The sequence below is a fragment of the Sus scrofa genome, chromosome 15, assembly GCF_054392235.1.
Source record: "Sus scrofa isolate SSC_HxYL_T2T_F1_AM1 chromosome 15, Sscrofa_HxYL_maternal_Yorkshire_Landrace_v2.0, whole genome shotgun sequence".
Taxonomy (NCBI): Eukaryota; Metazoa; Chordata; class Mammalia; order Artiodactyla; family Suidae; genus Sus; species Sus scrofa.
In genome coordinates, this window is record NC_139397.1 from 80,222,398 (window position 1) to 80,235,653 (window position 13,256).

The 13,256-nt window shown below is 44.7% G+C and overlaps 2 protein-coding genes and 1 long non-coding RNA gene across 30 annotated transcripts in view; all 3 read left to right on the forward strand.

The window, feature by feature from the left end:
• The window catches only part of LOC146395936 (uncharacterized), a 1,175,949-nt gene that overhangs the window by 592,703 nt on the left and 569,990 nt on the right, over positions 1-13,256 (forward strand). The window lies entirely within an intron of this gene.
• Positions 1-13,256, forward strand: part of DAPL1 (death associated protein like 1) — a 933,549-nt gene that overhangs the window by 176,627 nt on the left and 743,666 nt on the right. The window lies entirely within an intron of this gene.
• The window catches only part of TANC1 (tetratricopeptide repeat, ankyrin repeat and coiled-coil containing 1), a 246,037-nt gene that overhangs the window by 52,752 nt on the left and 180,029 nt on the right, over positions 1-13,256 (forward strand). For 17 of the 28 annotated variants that reach the window (XM_085001112.1, XM_021074760.2, XM_085001117.1 and 14 more), the window contains one exon: positions 8,719-8,841. The exons of 10 other annotated variants lie outside the window; for them this stretch is intronic. The gene's annotated coding sequence lies outside the window, so the exon portion shown is untranslated. Of the gene's footprint in view, positions 1-3,745; positions 3,800-8,718; positions 8,842-13,256 lie in introns of those variants that run through there. One more of the 28 variants, XM_021074761.2, reaches the window with a different exon arrangement.

Here is a 13,256-nt window from a genome sequence, read left to right on the forward strand (position 1 = left end):
CACAAAGTGGGTCTTTTCCTGCCTGGTCCTTGGTCTTTTGTTTGTGTATATTTGCTGTGCTTTATCATAGGTAGTTAGAACTTCTTGCTTTACAAATGCCTTACTGATTTTGACCATGTGTTCAGTAACTTTGAGAATTATTTTGGAGAGAAGTCATCATTCCCCCCTCTAAAAAAACCCCAACACCAAAAAACCCCCCAAGCTGAAATTAAACTGGTCGCTCACAGCAGCTATGTCATTGAGGAAGTGTTGACACTGCTTTTGGTTTTTAAATGACTGTGTGTTATTCCTTCCCAGGCCTGAAAAAATTGCAAGGTTGGAATTTTCAGGATTGTTAACAAGACAAAAAAAAAAAAAAAAAGATATAAAGCCAAGGGGGGAAAGTCTTTCTGCAAAATAGTGGTAGAAAGCAGAGAATGCTAGAATTCTGTAGAAAATGATAGGTGTTGCAAAAATAAGCTTTGACCAGAAAATGAGGGTTGCTATTTTTCATGTTATTTTGAAGTGGATGACAGTTTAGCCAGCTAGAGTTTTTAATGTTTGTCTGATTTTTTTTTTTTAAAGGATGTGGATAAAAATGTACACGCAAATTTAGTTTTGTTTATAGCGTTTTAGAAGATGACTTGGTATCTTGGAGAGAAGAATTATCTGGTTATTTTTATATTTCATATTCTGTAGTCATCAGTGTTAGTTTTGAAGGGCTTTATAAGAAGTTCTCCGAATCCCCTCCACTCAGGGAAGACACAGATTCGGCTGTTTCTCTGATTTTTGTCGGGTTTCACCTTTGAGCTAGTGAACAAGGGTGCCATAGCTTTAGCATGGGTGCTGAATTCTCAGCAAAAAGATATATCCCCTTTTCTCTTGCTCTGTTGATGTTTCGTTGCTGTGGCTTTAATTTCTGATCCTGTGACTTATTTGTTGTGTTCTGTCCAGAGGACCCTCAGCTGAGTCACTTCCTCGTGAGGCCCACTTTGGGCTGGGAACCTTCCACCCGGGGGGTGGGGGACGCATGGTGGGGGCAGCAGACCTGACGTCTGCAGCGGTAGGAAGTCCAGTGAACCAGGAGGAAAGAACAGGAATCTGCAGTGCTGGCCGCCTGGAGGAGGGTGGTCTGAAGCGATGCGGGGCGTCGGAGTAGGCTGACGGCGCACCCATGTCCCCTGAGCAGCTCTGGCACTATGGGTTCAAGCTCAGCCTCTGCTCCCTGGGAGGACTGTCAAGATCGAGGCAGCGCCCCAGCGACCGGGGACTTACAGGTTACCCAGAGGGGGGCTCAGGCTCCGTTATCAGAACTGAGTGAGAGGGTGACTTGGGCCTGTGGAATGCAGGAGAAAGAAGCCCAGTTATTAGACACAACAAGGTCAGGGCTGGTTAAGCAGCAAGAGCAACTTGGGTCGAGCTGTTTAAACCTCTAGTCTAGAAATTCCTGCTGGATTGAGCCAGTGATGGGAGGGTGGGGACAAGGGTCAAGAGGCTTCAGCTGTGGGGAATGAAGGACCGCCTGTAGAAGCTGGAAACAGCTGGCCAGGCCTGGGAGGCCCAGACAGCCCAGACCTAAGGAGATGAGTTTTCAGTTCCTGGGAAGTCATTATAGGCTGTTTGTAAATGGACTGGACTTGGAGAGTAAGTGGCATATGTAACAGTGGGCTTGAAACGAAACTGAGAGTTACTTTTGTGAATCTGGAAATAGATTTCTTTTTTAACTCAGTTTAGATGAAACAAATTCCTTGCACCAAGTGTAAATCATAACCTTATGATTATTGAACTACCATTTAAATTCATTAAAGTACTCTCTTTCCTAAACCTAAGACAAATTGCTACTTGAATGTTTTTATCAAGACATAAATACAAAGTTACCCAATAATCAGTGTGAATAGATGAATGAGCGAAGCCACTTGAGGTTAGTTTTCCTTTAGATCAAGGATAAATTCACCTAACCTTTGGGGTTCAGATAGGCACATGCAGTGGGTACAGAATTTATGCCCCTGCTCTCTGTTCCACATAGATTAGATTGCAAGATAAACTGAGGCTTGCCCCATGGATCACAGAATCCTAGCACTTAAACCTGTATTTTAAAAAACACTGTCAGAAAGCAGGAAAATCAGTACCTTTAAAGACTATAGACATGTTTGGCTTATTTTATTTTACTTTAAAAAAATTTAAAAAATTTTTGAGGGCTACATCTGTGGCCTATGGAAGTTCCCAGGCTTGGGGCTGAATGAGAGCTGCACCTGCCAGCCTATGCCACAGCTACAGACACAGCAATGCTGGATCCGAGCCACATCTGCAACCTACACTACAGCTCACAACAATGCTGGATCCATAATCCACTGAGCAAGGCCAGGGATTGAACATGCAACCTCATGGTTCCTAGTTGGATTCGTTAACCACTGTGCCACGATGGGAACTCCCGCTTGGGCTATTTTAAAACACTCGGATTTAAATGCCTCCTGTCTCTGGCTATAGGGCTTCTGGACAGTGTCAGCAGGCATCAGTTGTGAGATGCAGAGATAGGGCATGGTGTTCATACAAAGGTACAGCCCGTCTCCTCCAGGAACTTTATGATCTGATGGGCAGCTTTACTCATCAATACCACAAGGAAAGGTAGATAGGACGTGATGAGCATGTGGCTAGTCTGAGAGTAGCCAGTTGGAAGGTTCCCCATCAGAATGGCAAAGCTGAGGGTGTGTGCTTACCTGTGTTTGCTGGTGTTGGAGACCAACAGAGACAGTGTGTTGCATTGGACACAGTGTCCTATGTTTGAGAACACTTAGTTCTTAGGGACTGAGGTTGCTTATCTGGGCATCTTCTCTCTGGAATACAGTGGCTGGAGACACATGATAAAGGAAGTAACCTTTTCACAGGGTAGGGAGTCATGTCTCAGAGATGGTGCTGTTCTCTCTAAAGGTGTTGTTTTAAAATGTTTTGTTTAGGTGTTCCTGGACACTTTGGGGGATTGAAAGGCTATAAACTGTTAACTGCCTGTAGTCTGCTGTTTGGGATTTCATACACTGCCTCCGGTCAGTCATAATTGCTCAGGGCTGCCATTGTGCCTTGACCTCTAGTAGTTACCCTCCACCTTTTTAATTTATGGTGACCTGGGAAACCAACTATTTCCCTCTTGTTAGAATCATATCTAAAAGAGGAAGAAAACAGCTCTCAGGGAGGACCTGGGAAAGAGGCGTGGATAGAGGTGGGGAGAGGGTGGAAAGATCTCTTCTGAATTGTGCATGAATTTCGTTACTGATTTGGGCGGCTTCAAAGACTAAATAGATCTTCTTGGTTTCTAGCTGAATCTTGGATAGTTGAAATCACTGGCTTAGGACTTTCACCCTCCACCCCGCTCCCTTTCCCCACTGTATGTAAATCTTTTCTCCCACCCTCACCTGAATCAATTTTGTCATGGACAGGAGAGAATGAAAGTTTTCTTAGGAAGAATGAAAAGAAGCTGAATGAAGGAAAATCCAGGGCTGAGGCAGGATCTTGGTCTGTTAGTCAACCACTGCTCTTGAAACATAAGATGTACTGGGTCCTGTAAAAGATACAGAGACATGATGTAGGCCCTGCCTTCAAGAAGCTTAATGTTTAGTTGGGAGAGAGAACCAACAGACCCGAAACTATCAGCTGAAAGTGGTAGAGAGAGAGGTTTTGCAGCAGGTGTGTACATTCAGAGATGAGTGACTTGAGTCAAGGGCTTTGAGCCTGGGGTCCAAGTGGTATTTAAGTGGCCATGCAGTGTGCACTGGAGAGACCAGATAGCTTGGAGACCACGGAGAGGCGCGAACTAATGAAAGCCCAGGTAGGAAGTGGCAGAGGTTATAGAGAGATTTAGCAGGACATCTGGTAAACCTATTTCCAAGAGGCGTTGTTGAGGGTTTATGACTGGTTCACAGATTGTTGTGTCTGTGTGGTTGATTAAAATGCAGACTCTTGGGCTTTACTCCAGATAGGATGATTCCCTTCTTATGCAGTATGCAGTCTGGGGTGGTGTCCAGGTGTGGCCCTGATCCTTCTGGCACAGATGGCCTGCAGGCCATGCCTTGGGAAACACTGGTAAATGATGGATAACGTAAAGCTGATTAATTCCTCTATGAGAGACTGAAATAGGGAAGGAGGCAGCCCAGGTGGACAGCTGGATTTTTGTCGCTCTTGTTACAGCTAAGGTAGAGAGCAGGTAGCCCTATGAACTAAGGAACATGGAAGTGAGCAAAGCCTCCTTGTTAGCCCACTTGCATGTCTCACAAGTGTCCTATATTAATAAACCTATTTCTTGCCTCTCGGGGAAAAAAAAAAAAAAGGAGCATTGAAGTGAGAATAGAATTAGCTCCTCAGCTGGAGACCGTGTTCCTGCAGGTGCCCTTCGCCCAGGTATCCAGCTTCTCTTTCATACCCACTCACTGTCACTTCATGATACTAATTGAAATCAGACTTGGATTCGGCGCTCCTTTTGAGACATTACAGTTACTTGTCATGAGGGTGTGCTTTGTCAGGTTTAGTGAACAAGGAAATATGGATTATCAGTTTTTTTAAAAAGTCAGTCAGTACTGTTACTAGGAGAACAAGGAGAAATCATAGTGGTGAATACAGTTCTTCACATCTAAAACCCATCGTATTATAATCACCTCTCACATAGCAAGCACTTGATATTGGGATGTTCTTTATAGATGAGCTTTGGATTGTAATCTCTCACCAGCCCCTGACAGGGGCCATCCAGGGCCTGCTTAGGAAATGACCGGTCTGTCCTCTCTGTCAGGGAGTGTGCTCCCTAGGCCTCATCTTGGCACCCATCCCAGTGATCATGCCCTGCAAGGTGTTACTCACTTCGGTTTCCTGCAGCCCTCTCCCTCTCCATTTGTGTTTCTCTTCCCACTCTCTCGCTCTCTCTCTTTTTTTTTTTTTTTTTTTGTCTTTTCTAGGGCTGCTCCCGTGGTATATGGAGGTTCCCAGGCTAGGGGGTCTAATCGGAGCTGTAGCTGCTGGCCTACACCATAGCAACACGGGATCTGAGCCGCGTCTGCGACCTACACCACAGCTCACGGCAACGCCGGGTCCTTAACCCACTGAGCAAGGCCAGGGATCGAACCTGCAACCTCATGGTTCCTAGTCGGGTTCGTTAACCACTGAGCCAGGATGGGACCACTCTCCTTTTTTTAAGGCATAAAAATTTCCTGCCCCTCCACCTCTGAGACAAAAGAAAACACCCTGATAGGTCAGGGGCAGTGGTTTGAAGTCCTGGCTATGCGTTAGAATCAGCTGGTCAGCTTTAAAAAGTAACAATGTTTGGGTTCCCAGAGATTCTGTCTTAATTCTTCTGGGCATCAGGATTTTGAAAGCTGCCCAGGCAGTTCTGGTGGGCAGTGAGGATGGAAACCACCTCCGTGTGCTCGACGGATGTAACGGTATCACCTGTACACCCGTGTTAAGGGAGAGGGAAGCAGCACGGTTTGAAGTGAAAATAAGTATTTTCAAACGTTGCCTGTTGCTGCTCAAGTCCCAGATGCGTACCACATCTCCAGAGTTCTCTCCTCCTTCCTATTTTCTGCCTTTATTTAAACCTGCTTTCAGCATCCAAAATGAAACAAAACAAAAACAAGAGCTTTCTTCTGCTGGCCTCAGGATTTCTGCAGTATTGTTTCCCACTCTGTTATGTGAGCTCTCGGATGCAGCAGGGTGTGACCCGGTGAAGGGTGTGCCCTTCATTATGTGGGTCTGCCTTCTGGGCCTCGCAGCTCTTCATGCAGTGTTCAGTGCAGCAGGACCTGGGGTCACCAGAGGCCTTGGACCATGCACAGAATCGCTGGCCACACGCTTTGGACCTCAAACATATCCCCTAGTTTTTGTTTTGTGGTCTGAGGAGATCCAATGCTAGGTTTTTGAAAGATAAAGAAGCTTGCTTCTGTTGGATAAACATCTTTGAGGTCTATCTCTTCATCCCTGAGACAAGAGTGATGACTGGGGTGTAAACCCTAATAATTTTCCTCGAAACCCTCTTAAGGTTTTATCTTTAGGAGTCAATTGGAAATGAGATCCATGAAAATTAAAAGCTAGTGCTTGGCAATTATAAGTTATCATTCACCTGGTCTCTAAACTCCCATGTTTGAGGTTCCACAAAAATTCCTCCAGTGAGTGTATTTGGTCTTCTTTTGCAGTTTAGATGAGACTGTTTTGTGGTATAATGCTTGTTTTTCAGAACTTTCTTGGGCTCAAAGTTTGGATTGTGCATTGAAAATGAATGGAGCCCTTTGAGGGGAGGAATGCTGCTGAAACGAGAAAATGTAAAAAGCAGAAAGTTCCACTTTTTTTCTCATCTAACATTAGACTCCAAAGGACAAAATTGAAAACTTGAGACGTAGTTTCTTTTCTGAGTCCAGTGGGTGAGCGAGCTAATGGGAGTTATAAGTAACTTCTCAATCACTACTCAGAGTTCCTCTGTCTCCTTGACCTCCCTTTTTCCTTTCTATAATTACTGAATATGGCCCATAAAACCCATGTAGGACCAAATGCAGACTCTCAACTCTGTGATCTCATCACCACAAAAACAGGCTGTAGGGACAATCCTTCTGGCAGGAAGTCATCTCCCCCTAGACCTCTGGAACTCTGTAATTTACAGCAGTGTCTTTGTCAACATAAACTCTGAAAGCACTGTCCCCCTCCTCCCCCCCAACCTTACAGAGATTGTAACAAATGGCTTGCTCTGGGTGGAGAAGGGGCCAAAGAGAAAGCACATGTTTGCAGCACCTGTTAGAGAACTTGAAGGGTGCAGGCACTCCCCTGGGGGTCTGGGTACGTGGTAGGCTGTGATGGACATTCCTTTATACTTGACTCTTGGTTGTGGTTGGGATGCCTGCCTTTTCTGCTGAGGTCTGTTTTGTGGAAGGAGATTGGCTGAAGTCCTCGCGGCAGCTGCGAGATGGATTCCCTCCCTGGCTGCCAGGTTCGATGTAGAGAAGCAGGTAATCCTTTTTATGAGTGAATAATAGGAGGACGCCTCAGATATTTGAGCTGCTGTTCACCAGGTGGTGCTGTCCTGCAGTGAATGCCTAAATGCTACCAGCAAGGTCAGCCAGCGGGGAAGGAAGAACCTGGGCTGCTCAGAAGCCTTGGCAGTGTTTGTGGGCTGAGATTTGACACAGGGTGACCACCTGGCCCACATAGGTTTCTCCTATGCATTCTGCTTGAATGAGATCTCGCTGTCTCAAAAATGGGGGGAAGTCTGGACCTGTCCCTGCCTCGGTCCCTAGTTTCCTCCCAGAGAAGAGCACCTGTGCTCTGTTCTCATCTTTGAAGTCTCGTTGGGTGAGGGAGCACATCCTGGAGAGCCCTTATTAAACAGACTCAAAGGGGAGAAAAGGCCCCCACCCCGCCTGTGGGTGCACAAATCCATTAGCTCCGGTTATCTGCCAAGGTGGTTGTCTTGGCCCAAACGTGACTACGCATGATCTGCCTCTTTGGCAGCGAGGCCTGGAGCATTGCTGCGAGGGGATTGACTTGGGCAAGAGCCCGGTTGTTGCTGTTTGAGCACAGGTAGCGCCCTTGAAAAAGAGTATCTTTCAGGCCCTTAGTAGCAGTAAAAAGAATTATTTCCCAGGGAAGTGGGCTCTGAGTCAGTCACAGAGAACCTCTTGTTGGAGTCCTTCAATGGACAAACATTATTGTCATCTGCTTCTACTTGTGATAAGAGCAGGAGGGTGGCATAGGGGACAAGAGGGAAGACCAGCCCTAGAGAAAGTGGCAGGAGAGGGAGGTCAAGGCGGAAGGAAGCAAGCGCTAGAGCACAGATACCAGCCAGGTGTTCTGAGTGCGGAGGAAGAACTGGTGAGGCTCCATGGGGGTGGGGTGGGCATGCAGGTGATAGCTGAGCTGTGCTTAGAGGATGACTCATTTCCACAGCTGGGGAGGGGCTTCAGGATGTGTGAACTGGGAGAGCAAAGGTGCGATGAGTTAGGGCAGTGTGTTTGGAAATGGTGAGTCGTGTAGAGTTGAGACCTGTGAGGAGTGAGGTAGGAAATAATGGGAAGAAAATGTTCTGGAGAACTTTAGCCCCCTAAGTGTTTTACAGAGGTTCTTGGCCTTGTTATCTCAAACCTTTGAAACATTTCTTTGTGTTTTGGGCTGCAAAGCTATTAGCATTACTAAAAGAGAAATGGGGAGTTCCCGTCGTGGCTCAGTGGTTAACAAATACGACTAGGAATCATGAGGTTGTGGGTTCAATCCCTGGCCTCGCTCAGTGGGTTAAGGATCCAGTGTTGCCGTGAGCTGTGGTGTAGGTTGCAGATGAGTCTCGGATCTGGCGTTGCTGTGGCTCTGGTGTAGGCCAGCGGCTACAGCTCTGATTCGACCCTTAGCCTGGGATCCTCCATATGCTGTGGGTGCAGCCACAGAAAAGACAAAAAGACAAGACAAAATAAATAAATAAAAGACTGAAAGAGAAATGCAGAGATAGAAAAGGCAAACTGGACACTGCAGATCCTTGCTCAAGACAAGGGGCTTTCATTTCGTGTCCTTGGTCAGCTTGGACAGAAGGTATCAGGAAAAACAATGAGTTTTTTTTGCTTTTGCCAACTGGTCAGCCTTTTTTACCCTGTTAGGAGTGTGTCTGTGCTGATAGCCTTTCCTCTCCATCATGGCTACACCTGGAGTCCAGGCATAGCTGGTTTTATAAACTCTGTGCTTTTTATGTCCTTGGATGAGTGTTCTGACCAGTTTTCTTTTTCCCAGTTCTCTTCTCAGCTTTCTGTTGTCGACTTATCCAGAGAAACTTTCTGGGTGTCCCCGCCCCCCCTGCCCCGAGTGAGACAGCTTTTCTCTGTTGCCAGCAAGTGGAGTCTGGGGTATAACGAGGTAAGCAAGACCCAGGGAGAATTTGTACTCTGACAAGCCAAGTTTTCCAAGATATGTTATTTTCTGAAAAAAATTTGAGGGCTTTGAAAGTAAATTGGGTTTTTATTCAGAGAAATATAAAAATAACTTTTAAGGCATTCCTGCTGTGGCTCAGTAGGTTAAGAAGCTACTGACATTAGTGTCCATGAGGATGCAGGTTCAATCCCTGGCCTTGCTCAGTGGGTTAAGGATCTGCCATGAGTTGAGGCAGACACAGCTCGGATCCCAAGTTGCTGTGGCTCTAGTGTAGGCTGGTGGCTGCAGCTCCAATTCAACCCCTAGCCTGGGAACTCCCATGTGCTGCAGGTGTAGCCTTAAAAAGAAAAAAAAATTAAAAAAAAAAAACCCCTGTAACCTAATTACTATGTTAAAGCACTATGATTAATAATATGGGTGCTTTGATAATTCTTTAAAAATTTTTCTGGTGAGAAAAAAGAGGCGTCATTTCAAGACTTTTTGGTCTCTAGGGTGTCTAGCACAGTACTTTTCCACTGAAAACATTTAATACATATTGTGTGAATGGCTAAATATCTTTGTTTACAGTTAGCAAACCAAGAAGTACAACTGATAAAAAATTTTCAGATGTTTAAGTAATGTCAGACTGGCTGTCTATTTTTTTATGTATTTTTAAAATTGAGACATAATTGACATGGAACATGACATTAGTTTTAGATGTACAACATAATGATTCAGTAGATGAACATAATTATGTTTATGTTCCATTGTTTATCCTGTCATTCTCCTGTTCCCCAGTCCCCATGAAAAACTTTTGAAGTTACAAACCTACCTTTAGTTACCAGGAAACAAACAAGGGAATGTTTACAACCTGCCTTATCCAGTTGCTCTTCTGAAGTTGGCTGTTTAGGGCCAGGCCAGTCACAAAGGCTTGAGTTCCTCTCCCACCTGCTCTACATCCAGTCTTGTTAACCTATTCTGAGTGTGCTGTTCCCTCCTCCGGTTTCAGGAAGGATTTTCTAGCTGTGTGGCTTTAGGAACTTTAAGCAAGTTGGTAAACTTCTTCTGTGCTATAGTTTTCCTTGTGCTGCAGTCTTACAGGTACATTGTGAAACCATACCTACTGTAAGGGATTTGGTGAAGCTGGAGGCCCCCGATGGATAAGACTTTCATTCTGTTCATTTTTTTTGGCTGCACCTGCAGCATGTGGAAGTTCCCAGGCCAAGGATCGAACCTGTGCTGCAGATGCCACCTTCGCCATAGCTGCAGCAAAGCTGGATCCTTAACCTCCTGCACTACATGGGAACTTCCCTGTTGATCTTTTTTGTTTGCTCTAATTCCAGTGTGGATCACGTGATAGGATGTAAATAGCCCCTCTTTCCTTTAAGGAGAGGGAATTGGCTGAGAACAGTCTCCAATCCCCTGCTCTGTAGGTACAGCTTGGAGGAATGTTGTGCATGTTCAGATACCTGCAATTGAGACTGTGGGGCAGGAACCCCCAGGTGGTCCAGGACAGAACAGGTGACTGGGGACATTAAAGGCTCTTCCCTGAATCACTTCTCCACAGGTACTGGAGACACTCCTCCCTAGGAACTGCTTTGAAGTTAAAGCTGCTCCCAGACCTCTGAGAATTCCTGAGATGTCCATTGGATGTGCAGGTGCACTCTGCATCTGTCCAGTGTGGCTTGCTAGCAGGCTTTCATTTTCTGCACTCACCCCACCTGCCATGCTTTGCTGTCCATGAGGGACACAGTGGCCACATTGCCCCCGCAACTTGAGGGCATCTTGCCCAAAGGTAAAAGCTTCTCAACAGGAGCATGGCAGGGGAGTACACAGCATAATGTCCTGTGAAGAAGTTTTAAAAATTAGGATGCTGGAGTTCCTGTCATGGCTCAGTGGAAATGAATCTGACTGGCATCCATGAGGATGCAGGTTCGATCCCTGGCCTCACTCATTGGGTTAAGGATCTGGTGTTGCCATGAGCCGTGGTATAGGTTGCAGATGTGGCTCGGATCTGGTGTTGCTATGGAGGTAGGCCAGCAGCTACAGCTCCAATTTGACTTCTAGCCTGGGAACCCCCATATGCTATGGGCGTGAGCCTAAAAAAAAGACCAAAAAAATAAATATAATAAAAATTAGGATACTGAGACTCAGCCTAGGTGAACTAGAATTTCAGGGATGGGGAGTATGTCCCTGCTGTGTATGTGTGTGTGTGTGTTTAAGCTCTTCAGGAGATGATGGTATGTAACTTGAAAAATATTTGTATGTGGAGTAGACTTAAAAAACAAAAAACTCTTTCTTAGCCTGAACAGATGTTTGGGGGAATTATTTTTGAACTCTGCTAACTAGTTTAACCAGTTTACACTGCCAAGCCAAACATTCCCTTGTTGTGCCATAATTTGCATTGTAGAACCATTTTATAACTTTAATTTAAAATTGCCTAGGACAACACTTTCTACAGTTGTAAATATACAAGAAATGAGGAAAATGACATTGAAGAACAATTTACTAAATTTAACTCGCGCTTAGGCTTATTTAGAAATCCAGGTGGGAATCTGCTTAAATGGAATTTTTCTAAAGTACGCAGAGATTTGCATATTGAAACCAAAGCCTTTCCCGACTTGTGGTAACACATTTCTCAAAGTAATGTTGAAATCGCAATTTATTTGCATTACCCTTAGAGAGTTATTGGACAGGAAATTTATCTAGTAAGTCAGACATTTTTTTTCCTCCTCCAGTTTTTGGGTGGCAGAGAATTAAGCTAATTTTTCTTTTCTCTTACCCTGGGGGACCAACTTGAAGGAAGTAGATATGAGCATAATAGCAATGATCATGTTAAATGGTTTTTGTGGTTTATAACTGTGTCTCTTTTGCAAATTTCCCTTTCTCTGAAAGAAAGAAAAAAAAAAGACTCTTGCAATCTGTTGTTGTTTGAGGTTGTAATAATTCGATGGGTTTGGAGAACACTTTGTTTTTATTTTGAAATCAAAGAATCTTACCATTTAGGGAAGAACCTTACAGATGACCTGTCTTCTGGTTTCCATGGTCTCAGTTTCACAGAAATTGCTCTTCAGGTCACAAATGGCCTGTAATAGAACTTGGGACATGACTCTTTTGTAGCACTTGATAGAATGATCACACCTTCCTTTTTTTTAATTTTCTTTTCTTTCTTTTTTTTTTTTTTTTTTTTTTTTTTGCTTTTTAGGGCTGCACTCGCGGCACATGGAAGTTCCCAGGCTAGGGGTCAAATCAGAGCTGTAGCTACTGGCCTATGCCACAGCAATGCCAAATCCCAGCTGTGCCTGCAACCTACACCACAGTTCACAGCAACACCAGATCCTTAACCCACTGATCAAGGCAATCACTCCTCTTTTGAAACTTTCTCCTCTAAGTTTCTTTGACTATTTTTCTCCTTTGATTGTTCTGTAGGTCCTACTGTGTCTGCCATCAAATGTTCACGTTCCCTGGGCTTGCATCCTAGGTGGTTTTCCTTCAGTCTGCTCAGCCTTTTGGGGAACTTCAATATTCTGTGGGTCTAGCCCCTGCCCATACATTCATGTCCCCCAGGTCTTTTCTCCGAGTTCACTCTTGTCTTAGACAATTTCTACTTGGATGATTCATATGTACTTTTAACTTGGGGTATCCATATTGATCTCGTTTTCCTCCTAATTATTGCTTGCTTCCCACCCTCCACCTCCTAAAGTCCCCTCACCCCCATGCTTCTGTCTGTTTTTCCCACTTTGGGCATTGGCACTGTTCAAGCCAGAAACGTATGACTCATCCTTTACCCCTCCCTCAGTCAGCCCCATATCTTAATCGGTGATTAACTTCTATCATTTTAATATCCTAAATAAAAAGGGAAAAGGTCATTTCACTGACATTTAATTATTATGGGCTTTAAAAGTTGTAGTGGAGCCTATCTAAGCAGATGTAATAACATGAGACAGTGAGGACTGTTTATATAATATACGTTTCTTCCTAGGTGTAGCCCCAGGTACATGTTATGTTATTTCGAATTCTCACAGTTCTTCTGAGGTATATCATCTCTGTTACACATGAGGTTTCTAAGGTTCAGAGAGTTTAAGTTTCAGGCCTAGGATCACCTGGTAAGTAAAGAATGGTGGAGTTGGAATTTGGGGATTTTAAACCTACGGGTTGCTTTTCCTGGCTCCACCCTTCACCATCATGTCACTCTGTTCCCATAATGGCACAGATTTAGATTTCTGGTGAGTAGGTTGACTGTGTTGATGGCAGTTACTGGGTCTTACTCAAGCTTGTGTGTCATTGTATTTTTTTTTTCTTCTTACATATTAGGTGGTAAAGATAAGATGCTTAAATGGCAAAACCATGGTCAGTGTCTTTCATGGCTTCATCCAAGCTCAACCCCTGGTTCTTCTATTAGCTGTGCACTAGTTGGGTAG